This window comes from Terrapene carolina, unplaced genomic scaffold, assembly GCF_002925995.2.
Source record: "Terrapene carolina triunguis isolate 2854851 unplaced genomic scaffold, T_m_triunguis-2.0 Scaffold229, whole genome shotgun sequence".
Lineage (NCBI taxonomy): Eukaryota > Metazoa > Chordata > Testudines > Emydidae > Terrapene > Terrapene triunguis.
In genome coordinates, this window is record NW_020664580.1 from 2,975,833 (window position 1) to 2,999,869 (window position 24,037).

General features: G+C 40.1%; 1 protein-coding gene across 2 annotated transcripts in view; it reads left to right on the plus strand.

The window, feature by feature from the left end:
* The window catches only part of INVS (inversin), a 203,367-nt gene that overhangs the window by 63,810 nt on the left and 115,520 nt on the right, over window positions 1-24,037 (plus strand). The window lies entirely within an intron of this gene.

A 24,037-nucleotide genomic window follows, 5' to 3' on the forward strand; every position in this document is an offset into this window, starting at 1 on the left:
GACCTGACATGCAAGTGTTGTAATGAAAATCTGAAAACATCCACGGCACATGTGGAGACCTCTGAGGGGTAACCCTACAAATGAAATAATATATTCATGCATCCTAAGATAGAGGAAAAAATGGTTATCTTGATAATGTAGAACATGTTTTGGAAGACTTAAAAAGTATCAAATTTTCAGCTTCCTATTCTCCATAATTTAAGAGGTCAGAAGCCCGGTGATCTTTAGAAGTTCTAGGGCTTTAGATAACTTACTTGGACTTTTTTCATTTTCCCTAATACTTAAGGGTTTTCTGACCTGATTTCAGTCTAAAACCCCTCCATTATACATGTCTACAAAGTGGTTCAAATATAACTGATTGTGTCTACAGTGCCCCACCATTGTGTTAGGGTCACTGGGCTGCTACAGTTCTATCTGTCAAATGGAGGTCCCTTACATTTCTGTTTAACTATCCTGATGTCTCCTCTGCTGTCTAATCTTTGAATTTCAATTTTTTTTTTTTTTTTTTTTTTTTTTTTTTTTTTTTTTTTTTTTTTTTGTTTTTTTTTCCTTTTTTTTTTTTTTTTTTTTTTTTTTTTTTTTTTTTTTTTTTTTTTTTATGTTTTGACTTTTAGGGCTTGGTTTTAAGTAACTTTGTAGATGTGTATGTATGCACTTCTGGCTGTGTAGTGTGCATGCCAGTCTAGCTACATGCATACTCAGAATTAAGCATTACATCCAGGAGTCCATTTGCAAAATAGGTTACATTTGTAATTGCCTGCCTACCAATACATTACAAAGTTGCTGAGAATCAGGCCCATTACTGCTAATGGGACTTCCGTTTTTAAACTCGTATTTAAACCATTCTATTTAAGACACCACCCTTTTGGAAGCTATGAGGTTTAACTGATTTTACTTATGTCTTAACATATGCTTATATAAAGACATAGGTCTTCTTTGCCTTGTTTTATAAAGATAAGTCCGCAGAGCTGGTGGAAAATGAAAAATGTATTTAAAAAAAATTAATTTGAAGAAAAATATCTAAATTCATCTGGTAACTTTCGTCCCCCCCCCCCAACCCAGAGGGATATTAAAGATTGATCTAGTAGAAATATAAGGGGCCTTATCCTATTTCACATTTTCACTTGGGACTTGAGTTCTTTGAAACAATCCTCTTTCTTTCTGCAAAGAGGAATATGCTATCATGCTATGATGAAAAAAATTACATATAGCTCTACAGTTATCCAGTAAATTTCAGATGTAATTACTACAAATTATAAATATGTAATGTTTACTTCTTAAACATGCATTAAAACCATGTGGCTAGTAGGCGTAAAAAAATAAGCTGTGAGTGCATGGAAATACTTATACTGTACTTTTTTTTGTAAAGACTGTTCTAGTTCAGGGAAATAGTTTTATAACTTTAACTCTGTCATACTTGCAGTGTGTTAGATTAAGAAAATAATTCAAGGAACATTTTACTTTGTGATATTAGTTTTTTTTCACTGATTCAGTACTGTGTGACAGATCTCTTAAATCACTAATATATTTGGAATAACTCAATCTTCATTCTGCATAAAGCAATGAACAGAGATCCTATAAATATGAATGGGTTCTATTTCACCTTCTGTCTCTAATTCTTGAGAGATTAGATATTTTGGGAACTTCTGCTTGAATGGCTTTAAAGAACAGTGTAAGAAAACAAATCAATAACAGTAGAAGAGATCAGCTGGAAACTAGAATGCTAATTGCATTCTCGTCCTTGCAGTGTTTTTTAGATGGAAGCAGTTAATTTTTTTTGATATATTTAGACAACAGAACTTTGAGGTGCTTATACCGCTACACAAAAAAGTATACACAAATTGTGGTCATGGATAAATGGACTTCAATGCTGAAGACACACAGGCGTTTCTTTCCTTTTTTAAAAAAAACATGTTGGGAAACAGTTTTTCCTTTTGGTTTTACAATGTTGGTCAGTTTTCCTCTCTCTTGTACTCTTTGACCATATGCCACTTGATAGCTGTCTATTCCTATGGAAACCAAGATATCGAAGCCAAGGTTGCAAGAGGCATTGGAGAGAAATATTATCGGAGTTCAGCTACAGAGCAGCTAAAGATGCTGCTTTGCTTTCAGTCAAGCCATGTTTGATAGCCAGAATTGGACTCAAGACATAGAGAGTTGTTTTTGGCTGATGTATTGCCTAAGATGCCTTGCCAGATGGATGAACATCTTAAACTTGGAAACTGGCAAATAAAACTGCTATTCAGCTATTTGAGCCTCTCTCTTTGGGCTGAGAGTTTTAGCTTAGAGTCTAAACTGCTTTTAGTGGAGTTGCTAAAGGGGTACTTTGTAAGATTTAGATACAATGTCAAGATTAGTGATGCTGCTGCCATGGTTGAGTTGAGAGAATTAGCAATACATCAGATATTTAAATTTTGCCAGGCAGCAGTTTACTTTAGATGAAGAGTATGGCATCATCTTTATCAATGTGGAAGGAAAATATAGCGCCCAGAGATTTATTGCAGTGCTGAACTTCAGTGGACTAATGCTATAGTGCAACACCAAATGTGTAAAATGTATTTTTGAAGATTTTCTTTAATACACCCACTAGTTAGCTTACGTATTTAATAGTGTCAAAGCAACATCATTATTATTCAGTCAAAAATTTAATCATATATCAGTTTTATTCACAATATCCTTAAACTTTAAGTAGCAAATTTTCTGGGGATACAGATGCAAATCAAATTTAGCTCTCATGAATTCCTATACACTTAGGGAGACAGAGAAAAGGGAAATGACAGTTGTTTTTCAGTAACTGTTCAGACTTCAGTACATTTAGAACACTGCAGCATGAATTAACAGTACCTACAGCACTGGGAGCTAAGATAAGAATTTTTTTATCTTCTTCAGTTTTTTATTCTCACCCGGTGTATCAGTTATATCTTACAAAAATTCAAGGGAACACCCTAGAAAAAACTGATGTGTGTGTGGTCTGTTTACAGTTTTGCAATGTATAATGGAGACACTTGAATTTCTTTTTGCTTTAGTGCTTTCTTTGCAGCCTGGTAGATGAATATCATTTCTAGTGTTAAGTTTACCAAAATAGCTGGGTTGGTATACCCTTTGTTTTAGTACTTTTTCAGATATTTTTAAACAGCAACAAGGAATCTTTGCAACAGGGTTAATTTTAGCTATTAAAAATCAGTTTAAATATTAAGATATTTTTGTTAATGCTGAGAGACACAGATCATTCTTATACTTGACAAGATTTACAGACCAAGACCAAATAAATTGTACATAGAAATGAATAGTACTGTACATAGTGTGGGTCAGCCAGTTCAGACTTTGGGAATTTTTGAGATATAAATTATGATTCCAATTTGCTTTTTTAAGCACTAGAAAAACGTTTCTAGATGTTGCTGTGATGGGTTGGATCACAGAAACCCCCTTGGGAGCTGCCACCCAATGTACCAAGACTACCCCTGCTCCTGTTTTCCCTGCCAGCTCAGGACTCCAGCACCCTGTCTTGCTGAGCCAGATACTCCAGTCAGCTCCAACACAGACCCAGGGTCTGAATCACTTGTCCCAAAGCTGCAAGTTTACCTGAAAACAGCTCACAGAAGTGTGCTTATCTTTAGCACTCAGATGCCCAACTCCCAATGGGGTCTAAACCCAGATAAATCAGTTTTACCCTGCATAAAGCTTATGCAGAGTAAACTCATAAATTGTTCACCCTCTATAACACTGATAGAGAGATATGCACAGTTGTTTGCTCCCCCAGGTATTAATACATACTCTGAGTAAATTACTAAATAAAAAGTGATTTTATTAAATACAGAAAATAGGATTTAAGTGGTTCCAAGTAATAACAGACAGAACAAAGTAAGTCACAAGCAAAATAAAATAAAATGCGCAAATCTACGTCTAATCAAACTGAATACAGATAATCTCACTGTCAGAGATGCTTCAGTAAGTTTTTTCTCAGACTGGACACCTTCCAGGCCTGGGCACAATTCTTTCCCCTGGTACAGCTCTTGTTGCAGCTCAGGTGATAGCTAGGGGATTCTCCATGATGGCTTCTCTCCCCCTTTGTTCTCTTCCACCCCTTTAAATATCTTTTGCATAAGGCGGGAACCCTTTGTCCCTCTGGGTTCCCCCCCCCCCTCACTGGAAAAGCACCAGGTTAAAGATGGATTCCAGTTCAGGTGACATGATCACATGTCACTGCAAGACTTCATTGCCCACTTGCCAGCACACACGTATACAGGAAGACTAACAGGTAAACACAGCCATCTGCAGACAATGGTCCTTGTTAATGGGAGTCAAGATTCCAAACCATCATTAATGGCCCACACTTTACATAATTACAATAGGCCCTCAGAGTTATGTTTTATATTTCTAGTTTTAGATACAAGAGTGGTTCATTTCTACAAATAGGATGATCACACTCAGTAGATTATGAGCTTTGTAATGATACCTTACAAGAGACCTTTTGCACGAAGCATATCCCAGTTGCATTATATTCACTTATCAAATTTTTATAAAACTATCCCAGTTACATTATATTCACTTATTATCATGTTTTTATAAAACCATATAGACTGCACAACGTCACAGTTGCCATGAGCTGACTTTGCATGGTTAAGAAAACCATTGTTTGTGTTAAAGGTATTTGTCATACGGTATTATAGGAGAGCACCAACTCCACTATAGTTAAGATTGGGAAATGCTTCCTGTTTAAAGGATGACTCCTGTAAGTGGTCTAAAATCCACTTGCTTTCTCACATCTCCTTGAAGTTTGCTGCCTCATGGAGGTGTGGGGTGAAGTTAGGGATCCAAATTTAGGATAATTTGCACAAGGCTTTCCTAAGATTCAGCCCCTCTCCCCAAGGGAAAAAAAACATTTCTTAGGGGTGACAGTTTTTTTATCAATGTTTTTTGCACACACTTGGGGATCAAGCCATGGCTCTGAATGGGCCCCAAAGAGTCTCAATAGTTCAACATTTACTCCTTTGAGGAAGTAATATTGAAAACATTACTCAATAGTTATGCGCTAGAAATACGCTTGAATCTCATGCTTGTGAGCCAAACAGATTACAGTCCGCATATGCAGACAAAATAGCCAAGAGGCCTGCTAGCCAGCCACTAATCACAGAATGTTAGTGACTCAAAGGGATGTGCACTGCCCATTAAACCTGAGCTGCTCCAGGCACTGTAGATTCAAACCTAACCCTTGGCAGAATCTCAAAATGAAACATAGGCATGTTGCTACAATCTGCCTCTGTTTCAGGGGATTTTTTATTTTCGGGAATCATAGAATCATAGAATATCAGGGTTGGAAGGGACCTCAGGAGGTCATCTAGTCCAACCCCCTGCTCAAAGCAGAACCAATTCCCAACTAAATCATCCCAGCCAGGGCTTTGTCAAGCCGGGCCTTAAAAACCTCCAAGGAAGGAGACTCCACCACCTCCCTAGGTAACGCATTCCAGTGCTTCACCACCCTCCTAGTGAAATAGTGTTTCCTAATATCCAACCTAGACTTCCCCCACTGCAACTTGAGACCATTGCTCCTTGTTCTGTCATCTGCCACCATTGAGAACAGCCGAGTTCCATCCTCTTTGGAATCCCCCTTCAGGTAGTTGAAGGCTGCTATCAAATCCCCCCTCATTCTTCTCTTCTGGAGACTAAACAATCCCAGTTCCCTCAGCCTCTCCTCATAAGTCATGCGCTCCAGACCCCTAATCATTTTTGTTGCCCTCCGCTGGACTCTTTCCAATTTTTCCACATCCTTCTTGTAGTGTGGGGCCCAAAACTGGACACAGTACTCCAGATGAGGCCTCACCAATGTCGAATAAAGGGGAACGATCACGTCCCTCGATCTGCTGGCAATGCCCCTACTTATACAGCCCAAAATGCCGTTAGCCTTCTTGGCAACAAGAGCACACTGTTGACTCATATCCAGCTTCTCGTCCACTGTGACCCCTAGGTCCTTTTCTGCAGAACTGCTACCTAGCCATTCAGTCCCTAGTCTGTAGCTGTGCATGGGATTCTTCCGTCCTAGGTGCAGGACTCTGCACTTGTCCTTGTTGAACCTCATCAGGTTTCTTTTGGCCCAATCCTCTAATTTGTCTAGGTCCCTCTGTATCCGATCCCTACCCTCTAGTGTATCTACCACGCCTCCTAGTTTAGTGTCATCGGCAAACTTGCTGAGAGTGCAGTCCACACCATCCTCCAGATCATTAATAAAGATATTAAACAAAACCGGCCCCAGGACTGACCCTTGGGGCACTCCGCTTGAAACTGGCTGCCAACTAGACATGGAGCCATTGATCACTACCCGTTGAGCCCGACGATCTAGCCAGCTTTCTATCCACCTTACAGTCCATTCATCCAGCCCATACTTCTTTAACTTGGCAGCAAGAATACTGTGGGAGACCGTATCAAAAGCTTTGCTAAAGTCAAGGAATAACACATCCACTGCTTTCCCCTCATCCACAGAGCCAGTTATCTCATCATAGAAGGCAATCAGGTTAGTCAGGCACGACTTCCCCTTGGTGAATCCATGCTGACTGTTCCTGATCACTTTCCTCTCCTCTAAGTGTTTCATAATTGATTCCTTGAGGACCTGCTCCATGATTTTTCAGGGGACTGAGGTGAGGCTGACTGGCCTGTAGTTCCCCGGATCCTCCTCCTTCCCTTTTTTAAAGATGGGCACTACATTAGCCTTTTTCCAGTCATCCGGGACCTCCCCCCATCGCCATGAGTTTTCAAAAATAATGGCTAATGGCTCTGCAATCTCATCCGCCAACTCCTTTAGCACCCTTGGATGCAGCGCATCTGGCCCCATGGACTTATGCACGTCCAGTTTTTCTAAATAGTCCCGAAATGTAATCTGAGTACAGTGCAGGTCTGGAAGAGCAGGAGATGCCACCAGGCAATGCTTACTCTGTGTTAATGAAGTTTCTTGTCAGCAAATATAGAGAAAACTTCTTATTGTGATACTTTTACTCATTTTGAGTCGAACCTTATTCTCAGAGTAGTTCCACTGATTTTTGGGGCATATGGTACAACTCGGTGTGTGTAAGGGTGGTATAATCGAGCCTGTATTATAAAATACAAACTCTACAATGCTAAGAATTTTCTTAACCACGTAAAGTCTACTTACAGAAATATCTAGAAAAGGTTTTACTGTATTAGAAATCAAACCAGTATCACAACCTCATTTACAAATACCTAATTTATCAAAACAGAAGCAGCCTTAACTAATCAGCCTCTCTAAAACATTCCTGTTTTTAGTTTTGTTAATATTATTTTATTTCTACTTTATTTTGAAGAATTGTTCTCAGATTTCTAGTAATTAGCTGTTAATATAAACATCAGAATGCTAGTTCTGATGTTTGTATCTTAGGTACTGTTGTAAACATTACATTTAAGATTTTGGAACAATGCTGTATCTAAATGTATAAAAGAATGAGAAATAAAGGATACTAACAATGACTGTTCTATTTTTTCTGAGAGGTTTAGCCTGCTTCCTAAACAGCAGCTGAAACTGATAAGTACAGGTGGAGCAAAATCTCCCATCTGCTCCATGTCATTCTTAGTCATGATCGATGAATTGGGAGCATGCTTCTTCTACAAGGGGATACAATCAGAGAAAATGTAGAAGAAAAGTGTCAATTAAAAGACGTGCACAATCAATTTCCTTCCTAAGAAATTTAAAACATTTGAATGTGGTGCAAATGGCCAAGCAGTTCTTGGGTCGAAACATCATAACCCTCTTCTCACTACTTCTTGTTTTTTGGATGTAAACGTCTAAAAATTTTCAATAGTGGAATTCAAGAGTTCAAAAGCAGAGCAGGCTCAACTGTATTAATCTCAGCATATAAAGATGAGCATTTGGATTACACTGTGATGCATAAAGGCAAGCCATATGAAGGTATACCTTTCAGAGCCTTAACAAGTTGATTGAGTGGTAAGAGTCTAGAAAGAGTCTAATAGTGAACAGCTGTTTTAAAACAGCTCTTTTTGCACAGGGTCTATGTTAACCTATTTGGAAAGGATGCTATTGTAACGTGAAATAATTAATATATGCTTCTATCTTTTGTTTCTTAATCTAAGATCAAGGTGCCATTCATGTAATTCATATAATATTGCCTCTTATCTGAGTGTCTGTGTACACTGATAAAATTTTTTTAGTATTTATTAATCTACAGGTTTATCCTAGTTTTAGAGATCTAAGTAATCACTACTAATGAATATGCATAATTTACCTTATCAGAAATAAGCAACTGTTAAATCTCAACTGTAACTCAATATGAATTTTTTTATTATCTTTTGAAGTGTTATGGTTCAAAAGTTAATGTGTAATTTCTAAGTTTAAAAATTACTCCAGTGATTTAGTTTTCCTGGGAATTTTTTCAGTCTTTGGAAAAAATAGTGTGTACAACAGGAGATTTGGAGGAGAGTGCCCTCTTGAGAAAATCTGATCAGTATGTGGATTTTTTTCCACAAACGAGCTAAATAAAAGGGGTAATTCAGATACAAGGACAGCAACCTATACTACACTTCTACCACAAATCCCAAGGTACTTCAGAATTAAAATTATAAAAGTAAAAAGGGAAAAGAAATAAATATAACTTAAATTTACATTTGACTGAAATGGTAAAGATTATACCCTTGCTAAGTTTTTTTTTTTTTAAATAGCAACCCTGTTTTACCTTTTGTTTGTGGTAAACTGAAATGCTACCATATTTCAGAATGTTCTGTTGATGAAAGAGTAAAATAAATGAATTTCATTATATTCCTCTAAAGCAAAAGGAGTTATTGAACTTTGAGTCTATCCCTTTTTGTAAAAGAGTAGCCTTTGGCCTCTCCCTGGCTCCAAGTGCACCCTATCAAGCCTCGGGCCTCTTGCTTTCCCCTGTCCTGGGGTAAATCCCATGTTTCTCCCACTCTTAGACAAGGTCTCATGCTACAGCTGCCTGTGTACCAACCATAATTGCTCAGCAGGTCTGACTGGACTTGGCACATTCAAGCCTTCCCTTTGGGACCTGTGAGCAGTGGCTAAGGCTTACCATCCCCTGAAGCTTAGGAAAGCCAAACTGCCTTAGATGCTGGTTCTGTCGGGCCTGTGTCTGTCTCTGCCTGTTCCTCAGAAACAGGCCATAACAACCCCCCCCCCCCCCCCCCCCCCGCCTGCACACACACACACTGTCCAGAGCATTGCTCCCCAAACTGTGAGCTGTAGCTCATGGAGGAGCCATGCGTGTTGGGGGGGGGGGGAAGGAATTAATAACTAAGACCGTTTTTGTTTTTTCCTAATTAAGAGACTATTAAACTAGGTTTAAAAATCACCTGCATCTTATCTAGGGCTCTGTGCCTTCTGCTCCTGCAGGTGGCCTCAGCAGACAGACTTCCTGCTGGGGGAAGCATTCAGTAGGAAGTCTCTCCGCTGAAAGCCCCCTGTTAGAGCAGAGGACAAGGAGAAAGCTCCCAGTGCTGGCAGCACCACTAGCATTAGCAGAAAGGGGAAGAGGGGCCGAGGGAGAGACAGGTGTGTCTTGTCTTTATAGTAGAACAATTTTTACCAACTGCTAAGCCTACATGTATCAAACATTTGGCTGAAGAAGATGGTTTTAATAAAGTTAAACAGAAAAGTAAGAGATATTTAGAAACCAAGCACCCAGAACTCATAAACAAGAGTCATGTCTAAAGAAACAGCTGCTCCTCAAAAAGCCTTAGAAGCATCTTATGATGTGGCCTTGCAAAATGCAAACAAGCACACACCATTGGAAAGACCCTTTTACTTCTAGTAGCAATACATGTGTAGATTATGACTGGGGAATAAGCAGCCATGGCACTGAAAACCATTCCTACGTTAAATACCATCCATCGATGTATTGATGACCTTGCAGAAAACATCCAAGACCTATTGATAGAACCAGTTAAGAAAAGTCAATATCTTTCACTGCAGCTTGAGGAATCCACAGGCATAGCCAACTTGGCTCATCTTCTGTGTTATGTGAGATTTGTCAAAGCAGATACAATAGCTGAAGAACTTTTATTTTGCAAAGAAATCCCAAACCGAACAACTGGTGATGAAATATTCAAGATCCTCAATAAATTCAGCATAAGAAAGTGGCACCAGCAGTAATTTGGACATATTGCAGGATTCATCACTAAGCTGCAGCATCAAAGAAGTTGCAACCTGAAGTACATGAGGCCCTCAACATTGTTTTAGAATTGTTAATTTTATAAAATCCCAGGCAGCAAACACAAGTTGTTCTAGTGTGCTGTGCGAAGAGATGAGCTCTGACCACACTCAATTTATTTAACTGTGAATTCAGGTGGTTTGTCATGGCGATGTTACAAAACATCTTTGAATTTTGTGACAAAATCAGAATTTTCCTCCTTGGGAACAGACCTTGCACATTACATGTGTAATATGGACTTCTTGACTACATTAGCTTATCTGGAGGACACATTTGGCAAATTAAATGCACTGAACCGAGCACTTAAAGGTAGGAATACAAATATACTAGATATGAAGGAGAAAACTGGAGATTCATGAAGAAATTTAGTCAGTGGAGATGCCACACTGAAAACGAGTTATCAGACTTCTAAAAAAAGAAGGGGAAAAAAAGTGAAAGTGACCAAAACACTTTTAAAGACTAAATATTACCGCATTTGTCTGGATTGTATTCCCATTTTGATGAATATTTTCCTGGAGTGGAGTGTGAATCTTCAGATACCTGTTGAATTTAAACCCATTCTTGGTAACAGTTGACCCATCCCAACCTTAAATATCTCAGCTCAAATAAATCTCTTTGATTTATCAAGTAATCACACATTGAAGACCAAGCTTTAAATCTAACAAACCAGGAACTCTGAATTTCTGTTAGAGGAGTGTCCGAAGAGCTGAAAGATTAAGTTATGAAAGTGCTGTTTCCATTTGCTTCCAGCTATCTCTGATAATCTGGGGTTTCAGCAACGATTTCTATGAAAACTAAACATAGAAATTGTTTAAATTTTGGAAAACTACTTACCATATATCTAGTACTATCAGAGATTCAACCAAATATGGTACAACTATGCAGTTTGAAACAGACCTATTCTTCTCTCTATCTTATACTGTGTCTGAACACACCAAAAATCCATATTTTCAAACTATAGTTTTAGAAACATGGATTATATCAGATTATATAATTGATCAAAGTGTATGTAGTTGAATAAAACTGAAAAGTCATCCAAACTCTGGTGCCCATCTTGACTCTAAGGCCCTGAGTCAGTTTAAAAAAAAATGGTATTTTGTTGTAAGGAGCCCCACCAAGCCTTATAATATCTGTCAGAGAGCCACAGTATTAAAAAGTTTGGTAACCATGGCTCCAGAGAGCCACTTCTTAACTGTTTTAGGTCCTTTAGATCTGTCCAATCCCAGCCTTTGCAAAGCGCAGCAATATAACTGGGCTGTAGCCAAAGACTTAGCATCTTCACAGCTAAATAGTTTCTTTGTTTCTTAATTACACCTGCTGTGTTTACTTATTAGAGACATTGTTTTGCCTCTCTGCTAATTTCCTAGCAGCTCTGCTATTGAAAGCAACAAAGAGTCCTGTGGCACCTTATAGACTAACAGATGTATTGGAGCATAAGCTTATGCCCACGAAAGCTTATGCTCCAATACATCTGTTAGTCTATAAGGTGCCACAGGACTCTTAGTCTGGATCTGTAAAAAGCAACAAACACAGCTACCCCTCTGATACCTGCTATTGAAATCAATCAACATATGCATACAGTAAGCATTCCAGTACCCCAGCCTAGCTGTACAGTACTTATCTCAATAACCAGGTCACATGCAGTATTCATAAATTATTACAGCTCAGCCTCAGGTCCTCATAGAACCTTAGGGTTAGAAGGGATTGCAAGGGTCATCTAGTCTAACTGCCTGCAAAGATGCAGGACCTTCAGACCATGCTTTAGATTTCAGTGTAGTACGAAAATCTCCTCCTAGCAATGAACAAGGCTCCAGGTGTCCATTCTAATTTTTCTAGATCTATTGACAACCTTGGATACTACTGAACACAAGATGCTGTTGACTTGTCTGTGAACACTAGCTAGTGGACTGGAAGTCAGATGACTGGAGTTCTAATCCTGGTTCTGCCATTCACAATTTGACCTTGTCCAAGTCAGTTTAACCTCTCTGTGCTTCCCCACCTGTAAAATGGAGATAATGATACTTACCTTCCTTTGTAAAGTGTTTGAGTTCTAAGTATGAAAAGCACTATATGAGAGCTATGTGCTATTCTTAATAGCTATCCACTCAGGAGTTCTCTTGTTCAGGGTTTCACAAAGTTCTGCTTTGACATCCCACCTCTGTCTGATGGTGGCAATTGCAAGACAACTTGGACAGAAATGACAACAGTATTTAGATTAAATACAGCTCAATGTCATTCTTTTCAGACTCAGATGGGCCAATACCTTTGCATAGGGCTGTCAAGCGATAAAAAAATTAATTGTGATTAATTCACAATTAAAAAATTAATAGCAATTAATCGCGCTGTTAATAATAGAATACCATTTATTTAAATATTTCTGGATGTTTTCTGCATTTTCAAATATATTGATTTCAGTACCAACACAGAATACAAAGTGTACAGTGCTCACTTTATATTTATTTTTTATTACAAATATTTGTACTTTAAAAACAAAAAATATAATTAGGGCTGTCAATTATAATATTATTATATTAACTCACGTGATTAACTCAAAAAAAGTAGTCGCGCTTAAAAAAAGTAACCGTGCTTAAAAAAATTAATCGCAGTGTTAAACAATAGAATGCCAAACGACAATTATTAAATATTTTGGTTGATTTTCTACATTTTCAAATATATTGATTTCTATTACAACACAGAATACAAAGTGTACAGTGCTTACTTTCTATTATTTTTATTACAACTATTTGCACTGTAAAAATGATAAACGAAATTATATTTTTCAATTCACCTCATACAAGTACTGTAGTGCAATCTCTTTATCATGAAAGTGTAACTTACAAATGTAGGGGTTTTTGGTTACATAACTGCACTCAAAGTAATGCACATTGGAAAAAATAACCCCAACTATACATACAATATGATGGGGGCTAATTTAACTACAACAAATCAGGAAAAAGATCTTGGAGTCATCGTGGATAGTTCTCTGAAGATGTCCACGCAGTGTGCAGAGGCAGTCAAAAAAGCAAACAGGATGTTAGGAATCATTAAAAAGGGGATAGAGAATAAGATGGAGAATATATTATTGCCCTTATATAAATCAATGGTACGCCCACATCTTGAATACTGCATACAGATGTGGTCTCCTCATCTCAAAAAAGATATACTGGCACTAAAAAAGGTTCAGAGAAGGGCAACTAAAATGATTAGGGGTTTGGAGAGGGTCCCATATGAGGAGAGATTAAAGAGGCTAGGACTTTTCAGCTTGGAAAAGAGGAGACTAAGGGGGGATATGATAGAGGTATATAAAATTATGAGCAATGTAGAGAAAGTAGATAAGGAAAAGTTATTTACTTATTCCCATAATACAAGAACTAGGGGTCACCAAATGAAATTAATAGGCAGCAGGTTTAAAACAAATAAAAGGAAGTTCTTCTTCACACAGCGCACAGTCAACTTGTGGAGCGCCTTACCTGAGGAGGTTGTGAAGGCTAGGACTATAACAGCGTTTAAAAGAGAGCTGGATAAATTCATGGTGGTTAAATCCATTAATGGCTATTAGCCACGATGGGTAAGGAATGGTGTCCCTAGACTCTGTCAGAGGGTGGAGATGGATGGCAGGAGAGAGATCACTTGATCATTACCTGTTAGGTTCACTCCCTCTGGGGCACCTGGCATTGGCTACTGTCGGTAGACAGGATACTGAGCTAGATGGAACTTGGTCTGACCCAGTACGGCCGTTCTTATGTTCAAAAACAAAACCATGTAAAATTTTAGCGCCTACAAGTCCACTCAATCCTACTTCTTGTTCAGTGAATCGCTAAGACAAACAAGTTTGTTTACATTTACGAGAATTACTGCAGCCTGCTTCTTATTGACAATGTCACCTGAAAGTGAGAATAGGCGTTCGCATGACAGTTTTGTAGCTGATGTTGCAAAGTATTTACATGCCATATAATTATGCTAAACATTGGTATGCCCTTTCATGCTTCGGCCACAGTTCTAGAGGACATGCTTCCATGCTGATGATGCTTGTTAAAATAATGCATCATTAAATTTGTGACTGAACTCCTTGGGGGAGAATTGTATGTCTCCTGTTCTGTTTTACCGGCATTCTGCCATATATTTCATGTTGTAGTAGTCTCGGATGATGACCCAGCACATGTTCATTTTAAGAACACTTTCACAGCAGATTTGACAAAATGCAAAGAAGGTACCAATGTGAGATTTCTAAAAATAGCTACAGCACTCGACCCCCAGCCCTGCGGCAGCTCCGTGCCCCCCCCCCCCCCCCGCCCCCCCCCCCCCCCCTCCCGCCCCCCCCCCCCCCCTCCGCGGCAGCTCTTCCCACCCACCCTGAGGCACCCCTGCGGCAGCTCCCCACCCCAGCTCACCTCTGCTCTGCCTCCTCCCTGAGCACGCAGCCCCCGCTCTAATTCTCCTCCCCTCCCAGGCTTGCGGCACCAAACAGCTGATTGGCGCCGCAAGCCTGGGAGGCGGGAGAAGTGGAGCGGCGACTGCGCGCTCGGGGAGGAGGCGTAGGAATACTGTAAAAAAAAAAATTAAAAATTGGGGGCACCGCTTTTTGGCGCCCCCAAATCTTGGCGCCCTAGGCAACCGCCTAGTTTGCCTAAATGGTAGCACCGGCCCTGCATCTGACTCATATGATGAAAATGAACATGTGTTGGTCCATTCTGCTTTGGATCATTATCGAGCAGAACCAGTTATCGGCATGGACGTATGTCCTCTGGAATGGTGGTTGAAGCATGAAGGGACATATGAATGTTTAGCACATCTGGTATTTAAATATCTTGCAACGCTGGCTACAACAGTGCTATGTGAACGCCTGTTCTCACTTTCAGGTGACATTGTAAACAAGCGGGCAGGATTATCTCCTGCAGATTGTAAACAAACTTGTTTGTCTGAGCGATTGGCTGAAGTAGGACTGAGTGAACTTGTAGGCTCTAAAATTTTACATTGTTTTATTTTTGAATGCAGTTATATCTTTGTACATAATTCTACACTTGTAAATTTCACTACAGTACTAGTATTAGGTGAATTGAAAAATACTATTTCTTTTGTTTTTTTACAGTGCAAATATTGGTAATCAAAAATAAAGTGAGTGCTGTACACTTTGTATTCTGTGTTGTAATTGAAATAAAGATATTTGAGAAGGTAGAAAACATCCACAAATATTTAAATAAATAGTATTCTATTATTGTTTAACAGCATGATTAACCATGATTAATTTTTTTAATCGCTTGACAGCCCTAGAAATAGTATTTTTCAATTCTTCTAATACAAGTCCTGTAATACAATCTCTGTATCTTGAATGTTGAACTTACAAGTGTAGAATTATGTACAAAAAATAATTGCATTCAAAAATAAAATAATGTAAAACTTTAAAGCCAAGAAGTCCACTTAGTCCTACTGTTGTAAGGACACTGCAGCTCCTTACTTTCGGATGATGTTTTTATGTTGTAGCAGCAGCAGCAATTATTGTCTTTGTGCCTGCTAGATTAGGTTTTAGAAACAGATGTAAATTAGGCTACTTTGAAGGCCACTTAGAAACTACAGCTATTGAAGAATATGGCTGCCCATCTACTTGAAGGTGTTAATGGCAGAAAACATATTATGTATGTTTTCCAGCAACTGCACTGGATTTTTGTTCATTTCTGGGTGCAATTTAAGGCATTGATTTTTATTTATAAAGCCTGATGGCTGGGGTCCTGGCTAACTGATAGGCCACCTCTCTCCATGTCTACCTCTGGGATACTTGAACTAATGGTCTCTAGAGTTAAATGTCTGGTGACCAGTGGCAGCATATTCTCAGTGGATATTTGTCTTGGGAATTTTCTTCCCTGTCAGGTATGAGGCAGTCCAAGTCTGTTGATCTTTAGAGTGCGGTGCAAGCCTTTTCTCAGGTTTTACCCAAGAGAGTGTGGGAGTTGGTGTTTAATTATGGAGAAGACCTTTTTTTGGCACTGAAGTTGTTTATCTTAAATATAGTGTGTACTCTCATTGTATTGTGTGTAAGTTATAAAGGTGAAGATAAAAAAGTGAGAGACAAAATGTATGAGGCAATATCTTTTATTGGACCAACTTCTGTTGGTGGAAGGGAAAGCTTTCAAGCTACACAGAGTTCTTCTTTAGGTCTGAAGAAGGAAACTAGAGAGCCCAAGCTAAATACAAGGTGGGACAGATTGTTAAGCATAAGGGGGTTCACGTGCAGAAGAGACAGCAGGTTCAGTGCCTACAGATGTTCCAGATGAGATGTCTTCATACTATGAAAAGAGTTACACAAAGACAGGATGGAAGTCAAAGTCCATATTGTGGCTGACAAAATCCAGGAAGCACATAACATAGAGGATGAATGAAGAGGACCTGGTGAAGATAGCATGTCGGGAGAGGGTGGTAGGAAAGAGACCCCAAGGAAAGCTGAGAAAGCAATAGATGGATTGCATCGAATAAGATGGTAAGCAGGTAGACCTTAGTACTGCCTTGGACAGACAATGATGGTAGGTGCTTGCACAAACCCACCCCAAATGATGGGATGAGGGAAGATGAAGATTAAGGTTAGGAAGCAAATGGTTTAGATTAAATATTGAACTCAGATCTCTAGAAATCAAAAGCAAATACTGGCATTGTTATATGTTAGATAAAGGAATAGATAGTGTGTTACTATTTTACATTTGTATTCTCTTCTGTGTTAGGCTTATTGATCACATATCCATGGATGATTTTGGCCAGCCACTGCTGTCAGGGGGAGAGGAAAGGATGTGGCCCAAGAATGGACCAGCTGTATCTGTAATTCTTGTGTCCCCCTGAGCGTACAGTAATGGACTGTTCCTGGATACCAGTGCAAGCATCACTAACCTCCCCAAATAAGACAGGGCCATGCCTGCTCACACTTGCCAGCAGAGCTGTCTGGCTCCATAGGGAGCATGCATGATATCTGGCTGCCAAAGGGACTGTGCTCTGCACCCTCTTAACAGGTAGCATAGCAGCTACGTCCTCGTGGATACTGAGAAGCATAAGGAAGCACAGTTCTTCCTAGAGCTTCCATAGGAAACTGTTAATAACAGACATGCTATTCAGTATGAATTATTCTGAGTTTCATATGCGAAGATGCACAAAGTCTCTGAAAATCTGTCTAACCATCTAGGTTTATTGAAAAACATAGTTCAAAGTATTAAAGGAAGACAAAATTATAATAATCCACAAGTAAATAGCAATATTCTCCTTTTCAAATCATTCCTTTCTATTTCATTGGAGGCTTTAACACTGTAAAGCGATTCATCACTGAGTGAGTGTGTATACTTTTAAAGTATAAACAAGATAGGGACTTTAGGTTTAGAGTGTTTTCAAGCCTGCTTGTATGGATTTTACCTGGTCAGATACAAAGGTACATCTAACTTTCGAAGGCCACCTTTTCCTCCCTCCTCCTTTTCTACCTCTTTTTAGAAAAAAATAATAATCTACATTGATTACCTCAAGTAATTGCCCATTAAATTCATAACAAGCCTCCTCAACTAAACACCACCAACTGGAGTTATAGGGCCAGTTCCTGCAGTTGGATCCATCTGGGCACACAAGTCTGCACAATATTCTTGTAGATTTGGGGCCATATTTAGGAATCCTGTTTCCCTGTATAGCTGGAGAGTTTATATGCAATTTTATTTTCTGCATTTTAGTTGACCTGAAGCTGGAACCTGTCAGTAGCAATAGGCTCTCAGTCTGACAGTTTTTTCATTTAATCTTTTAACTTTAAATATCTGAACTTCTGTGAATTCTTTGATATTGAGTAAGAGGTTCCCACCTTCATGTTTTCCAGTAATGGAAAGATCTGGAAGGAAAGGTCTTTGGGAATAGCTAGTAGCTAATCTTTTTCTTAAAACTATAAGGAATACAGTATCGCAAATGGCATGGCTAAAACAAAACAACAAAGATTAGAGTAACACATCTAAATTCATTATGAGATAGTCAGAAATCATTTCACGCAGGTCTTTTCCCGATGTTTATTTTTGTTCCGGTTAGAAACAACAACAAAACCTTAAATAATTTGGAAGAATCAGAACCTTCACAGTAGCAGAGGTTTTCATACTTTGAAAATAAGGTTTTTATTACAGATTTTGTTTCCTAGGGAGAGGAATTTGTTAGTGGCCCACAATGCCACAGGATAACATAAACAGTAGATCTGTGAGTGGTGAGGAAAATGTCTGGCAGCAAGTAAAATAATGTAAAATAGGGATGTTTTCATTACTTGACCGTAGAGCAATGAGTAGGGATAATGATAATAATGCATGCTTCTTTATTTTTCTGTCTAATACTTTTTAACTTTCACCCTCTCTTCAGTTAAATCCTTCCAAAGAAACTCCACACTACTTCTCTGAAGCCTTCCATAATTGTCCACCAAGGAGAGAAATTCATATTGTGTGGACACAGAATAATATGTAACTAGCAAGATATGTGAAACAAAACGACTTAGATGATCTTCTCTGAGGGCTAAATACTATTCTCCCCCAAGAACAGTGTTCTCTTCACATTACTTAGGGCTTATCTTCATGTACCGCGCTACACAGGCACAGCTGCGACGTTTGAGTGAAGACACTACTACCCCATCGGTAGTTAATCCACCTCCCTGAGAGGCAGAAGCTGTGTCAATGGGAAAAGCTCTCCTGTCGACATAGCTCTGTCTATATTGGAGGGGGGGAGGCTAGATCAGTATAACTGTCATTCAAGGGTGTGGATTTTTCAGACCCCTTAGAGATGTAGTTATGCCAGTATAGGTTTGTAGTGCAGTGCAGACCTGGGTTTACTGTTGTCTCCCTTCAGTTCAATTCCCAGGCCCTGCATGGGTTATCATTTTTGTGGTTTTTCCTTTTTAATTTAGTTTGCAAGTTCTTTGTCTATTTATTTACCTGTAAAGTACCGTGGCATTAGTAATAAGAGCTTCCCCACCACCGCCCTCTTCCAAAATTCATCATGAATAAAGTCAATTGGATGTGTTAGCATGGATTAGTGGTTGCACAAATATTGTACTGCTACATGTCTATTTCAAGATGTGCCCTGATGCATATCTGCATATTAAAGGAGAAGAATCCTAAGTTCATGCTTCAGATGACACACAGCAGAAGAACTGGAACTAGTGACTCACCATTCACTGAACTTGCTGCGAATATCGTTAAAGGGTTCAGTAGCTTTGCTGGCTCTGGCACTGGGAGCAGTTTACATTTTCTGGCAGCTTTGTTGAGGTTTTTGGCAGACTTTTTTGTAAGCTTTCACTGAAGAGCAAGGGTCAATGACAGTAAACTCCAGAAGCTGGAAGAGGTGATTTGTCTGAGCTTATCCTTAATTTATCCTCTCTAATATTTTGTCTGTTTTATTTTAAATATTAAAATATTGTAGTAGGAAAAATAATCCTAGCAGGTTTATTTGTGCCTTGGTGAATCCACTCTGTTCACATAAAACCACAGTGTTCAGGCCATACATATATAAAGTCCAGAGCAGTTGAGGATGTGAATTCTACTCTCTGCCACCCTTATGGCCTATGGGAATAGCAGCTGTAGCCTCTCTGTGCCACTGGCATTGAGTACCTCTGGATCCATGTGAAATCTACAGTCTCTCCCCTGGCCTACTTCTACCCTGCTCCCATTATGGCTTACTGTGCCAATGGAGGGATCCTTTCCATGAGCTGCAGAAAGTATGCAAGCACTCCAAGGCCACATTAGGTCGATTTAAAAATGAATGCGTCCACACAACCAACCCCATTCCGTCAACCTAAAGGGCTCTTAAAATCGACTTCTGTACTCCTCCCTGGCGAGGGGAGTAGTGCTAAAATAGACTTTGCTGGGTCGAATTTTGGGTAGTGCAGACGCAAATCGACGGTATTAGCCTCCGGGAGCTATCCCAGGGTGCTCCATTGTGACCACTCTGGACAGCACTTTGAACTCCGAAGCACTAGCCAGGTATGCAGGAAAAGCCCCAGGAACTTTTGAATTTCATTTCCTGTTTGGTCAGTGTGGCAAACTCAGCAGCACAGGTGACCATGCAGTTCCCCCAGAATCTTAGAGCATAGAATGTTTCTACGCTCCCCCTATCATCTCCGTCCCTGAGGTTATCGCAGATTAGAAGGCGAAAAAAACGCACTCGCGATGACGTGTTTTCCGAGCTCATGCAGTCCTCCCTCACTGATAGGGCACAGCTTAATTCAGTGGCAGAGGCCAGGAAAGAATTAAGTGAGCGTGAAGAGTGGAGACAGGACGTGATGCTGAGGCTAATGGGGGAGCAAATGGACATGATGAAGCGTCTGTTGGAGCTGCAGGAAAGCTAACAAGAGCACAGACCCCCACTGCATCCACTGTATAACCGCCTACCCTCCTCCCCATGTTCCATAGTCGCCTCACTCAGACTCCCAAGAATGTGATGTGGGAGGCTCCAGGCACCCAGCCACTCCACTCCAGAGGATGGCCCAAGAAACAGAAGGCTGTCATTCAAACAGTTTGATTTTTAGTGTGGCTACAATAAGCGATGTGGCCTTGTCCTTCCCTCCTCCCCCACCCCACCCGGGCTACCTTGTCTGTTATCTCATTTTTTTTTAATTAATAAAGAATGCATGGTTTCAAAACAATAGTTACTTTATTTCGAAGGGGGGAGGGTGGTTGGCTTACAGGGAATTAAAATCAGCGAAGGGGGCAGGTTTGCGTCATGGAGAAACACACACAACTGTCACACCAAAGCCTGGCCAGTCATGAAACTGGTTTTCAAAGCCTCTCTGATGCAACAGCAGCGGTGACGGTGAGCTGAGCGGGCTCCATGCTTGCCGCGGTATGGCATCTGCACAGGTAACCCAGGAAAAAAGGCGCGAAACGTATGTCTGCCGTTGCTTTCACGGAGGGAGGGGCAACTGATGACATGTTGGCCCCTGGCTCCAGCTTCAGCTACTTGTGCCCATTTGCAGCCAGTGTTAAGTTAAGCTAGAGCTAGGTGAATAGCTGAACTTTGGGGGTTCGCTGTTAGCCCTGGGAAAAAAAATCAAGAAAATTGTTTTGCATCTAACAGAAGGCAGAAATTCTGAAAAAAACCATGAAATCAAAAATAGTCAACAGATTTCATTTTGTGGCACCTTTTAACATTAAAGTAAAGGAAATGAAGGGCTATGTTCACAAAACGGCTGAAGGAGTCAGAGGTGGTATTTGCCTCCCTTGTAACTTTTAGCCCAGAGACTTGGGCACTCTCCTGGAATATGGGAGGCCCAAGTTCAAATCTCTTTGCCATATCAAGCAGAGGAGGAAATTGAGCCTCAAATTCACACATCCTAAGTGAGTTACTAGCTAGTGGGTTAGAAGTTGTAAGGGGGCTAGAGGTGACACCACCACCTCCTCCAGCCACTTGGTGAATGGCGCCTGAAAAAAATATTTGGCTGAAAATATCTGGGAAACGTGTCAAATTTGCAAATAGCTTTGGATCTACTGGAACATCGTTTTTTGGCAAATAAACTATTTGTCAAAAAATAATAATGCCCAGCTAAAATATTCCTTAGACTGCTCTAACTCTGTGCAGAAGAGCCAGCCCTACACAGGAGCTGAACCAAGATCAAGAGAGTGATAAGGTGAACTTTAAACCACCTGTGTGCTCATTTAACCTGCACACTGAGTGGATCAGCCATATCCCTGGATACAGACCTGCTAAGACACTTCCATGTTCTCACTACTCAGATAAAATGCCACAGGAGGAGACAAAGGAGTAGAGAGATCAAGCGTTTTCCCGGCGCTGTTAATATTTCTGTACATTTTAACAGCATTACTATTGCCCAAGGCCTCATACCTATTGCACTTAGAGGCAGGCAACTGTATTTCCCCTGTTTTGTAAATAAGGTAACTAAGAAGTTGTATAAGATCATTTGAGGCAGAGTGGGGAATAAGACCCAGATCTCTAACATGGCAGAGCCTACTCACATCTACTTTGCTACAGTGCCTTTCAGAATAAATGTTCAAATTTATGTACTTGACTGTGCTGTCCGTAACTCAAGTGACTAGGAAACACTCTACTCCCAGGGTCAGGAATTCTTCTTTATCCTCCTGCACCCCAGGTGCATAGGGTGTCCACTAGTCCCCACCATTTATTTTGGGTTTTGTGCTAAATAAAACCCGGGAATCCTGGTGCCTAGCATTCCATTGTCATCTCACAAACAGTTGATATGTGGGCAGGGTTTTGGGGTCTCAGTTTTAGTTCCCACATCACAAGCACCCTAATTGGCAGACTCAGCACAGAGGCCAAGAACTATATGGGGCCACAATGATTGAACTGTCCCAGTAGTGCCTCGAGGAAGTCCACCTCCAGCCAGGATTTATGGTACATCTACACAGCAGCTGGGAGGTGTGGTTCCCAGCTCAGGTACATGCACAAACTCTTCTTGAGCTAATGTCTAAAAATAGCAGTGTGGCCATGGCAGCTCAGGCTAGCTGCATGAGTACAATCCCATTTGATCTCCCTGGGTGCATAGTTAGGTGGCTAGCCCAGGCCATGGTGGCCCCACTGCTATTTTTAGGTGATAGTTTGAGAAGGTTTCAGTGGTAGCCGTGTTAGTTGGTATCAGCAAAAAAAAATGAGGCGTCCTTGTGGCACCTTAGAGACTAACAAATTTATTTGGGCATAAGCTTTAGTGGGCTAGAACCCACTTCATCAGATGTATGAAGTAAAAGATACAGGAGCAGGTATAAATACATGAAAGGATATGGGGTGCTCTACCAAGTGTTAAGTCAGTCTTATGAGATAAATGAATTTACAGCAGGATATCAAGGGAGGAGAAATAACTTTTGAAGTGGTAAGAGAGTGGCCCATTACAGACAGTTGACGAGAAGGTGTGAGTAACAGTAGGGAGAAATTACTATTGGGGAAATTAAGTTTAGGTTTTGTAATGACCCAACCACTTTATTCAGGCCTAATCTGATGGTATCTAGTTTGCAAAGACGCATCAGATTAGGCCTGAATAAAGTGGTTGGGTCATTACAAAACCTAAACTTAATTTCCCCATGTCAAGGCTGTATCCCCACTTTGAACCTTAGGGTACAAATGTAGGGGCCTGCATGAAAACTTCTAAGCTTATCTACCAGCTTAGCTTTGGTCCGCTGCCACCATCACAAGAATTCCCTCCCTGGGAAGCCTTGAGAAACCTTTCACCAATTCCCTGGTGAACACAGATCCAAACCCCCTTGGATCTTAAAACAAGGAGAAATTAACCATCCCCCCTCCTTCCTCCCACCCTCCTTTCACCAACTCCTGGTGAATACAGATCCAAACCCCCTTGGATCTTAAAACAAGGAGAAATCAATCTGGTTCTTAAAAAAGAAGGCTTTTAATTAAAGAAAAAGGTAAAAATCATCTCTGTAAAATCAGTATGGAGAATAACTTTACAGGGTAATCAAACTTAAAGAGCTCAGAGGACCCCCCTCTGTCTTAGGTTCAAAGTACAGCAAACAAAGAAACACTCTGGTAAAAGGTACATTTACAAGTTGAGAAAACAAAGTAAATCTAAGACGCCTTGCCTGTCTTTTTACTTACAAGTTTGAAATAGGAGAGACTTGTTTAGAAAGATGGGGAGAACCTGGATTGATGTCTGGTCCCTCTCAGTCCCAAGAGCGAACAACCCCTTAAAACAAAGAGCACACACAAAAGCCTTTCTCCCCCCCCAAGATTTGAAAGTATCTTGTCCCCTTATTGGTCCTTCGGGTCAGGTGTCAGCCAGGTTACCCGAGCTTCTTAACCCTTTACAGGTAAAAGGATTTGGAGTCTCTGTACACAGAGAGCTGTTACCCTTCCCTTTATAGTTATGACACCCCAATACTAAT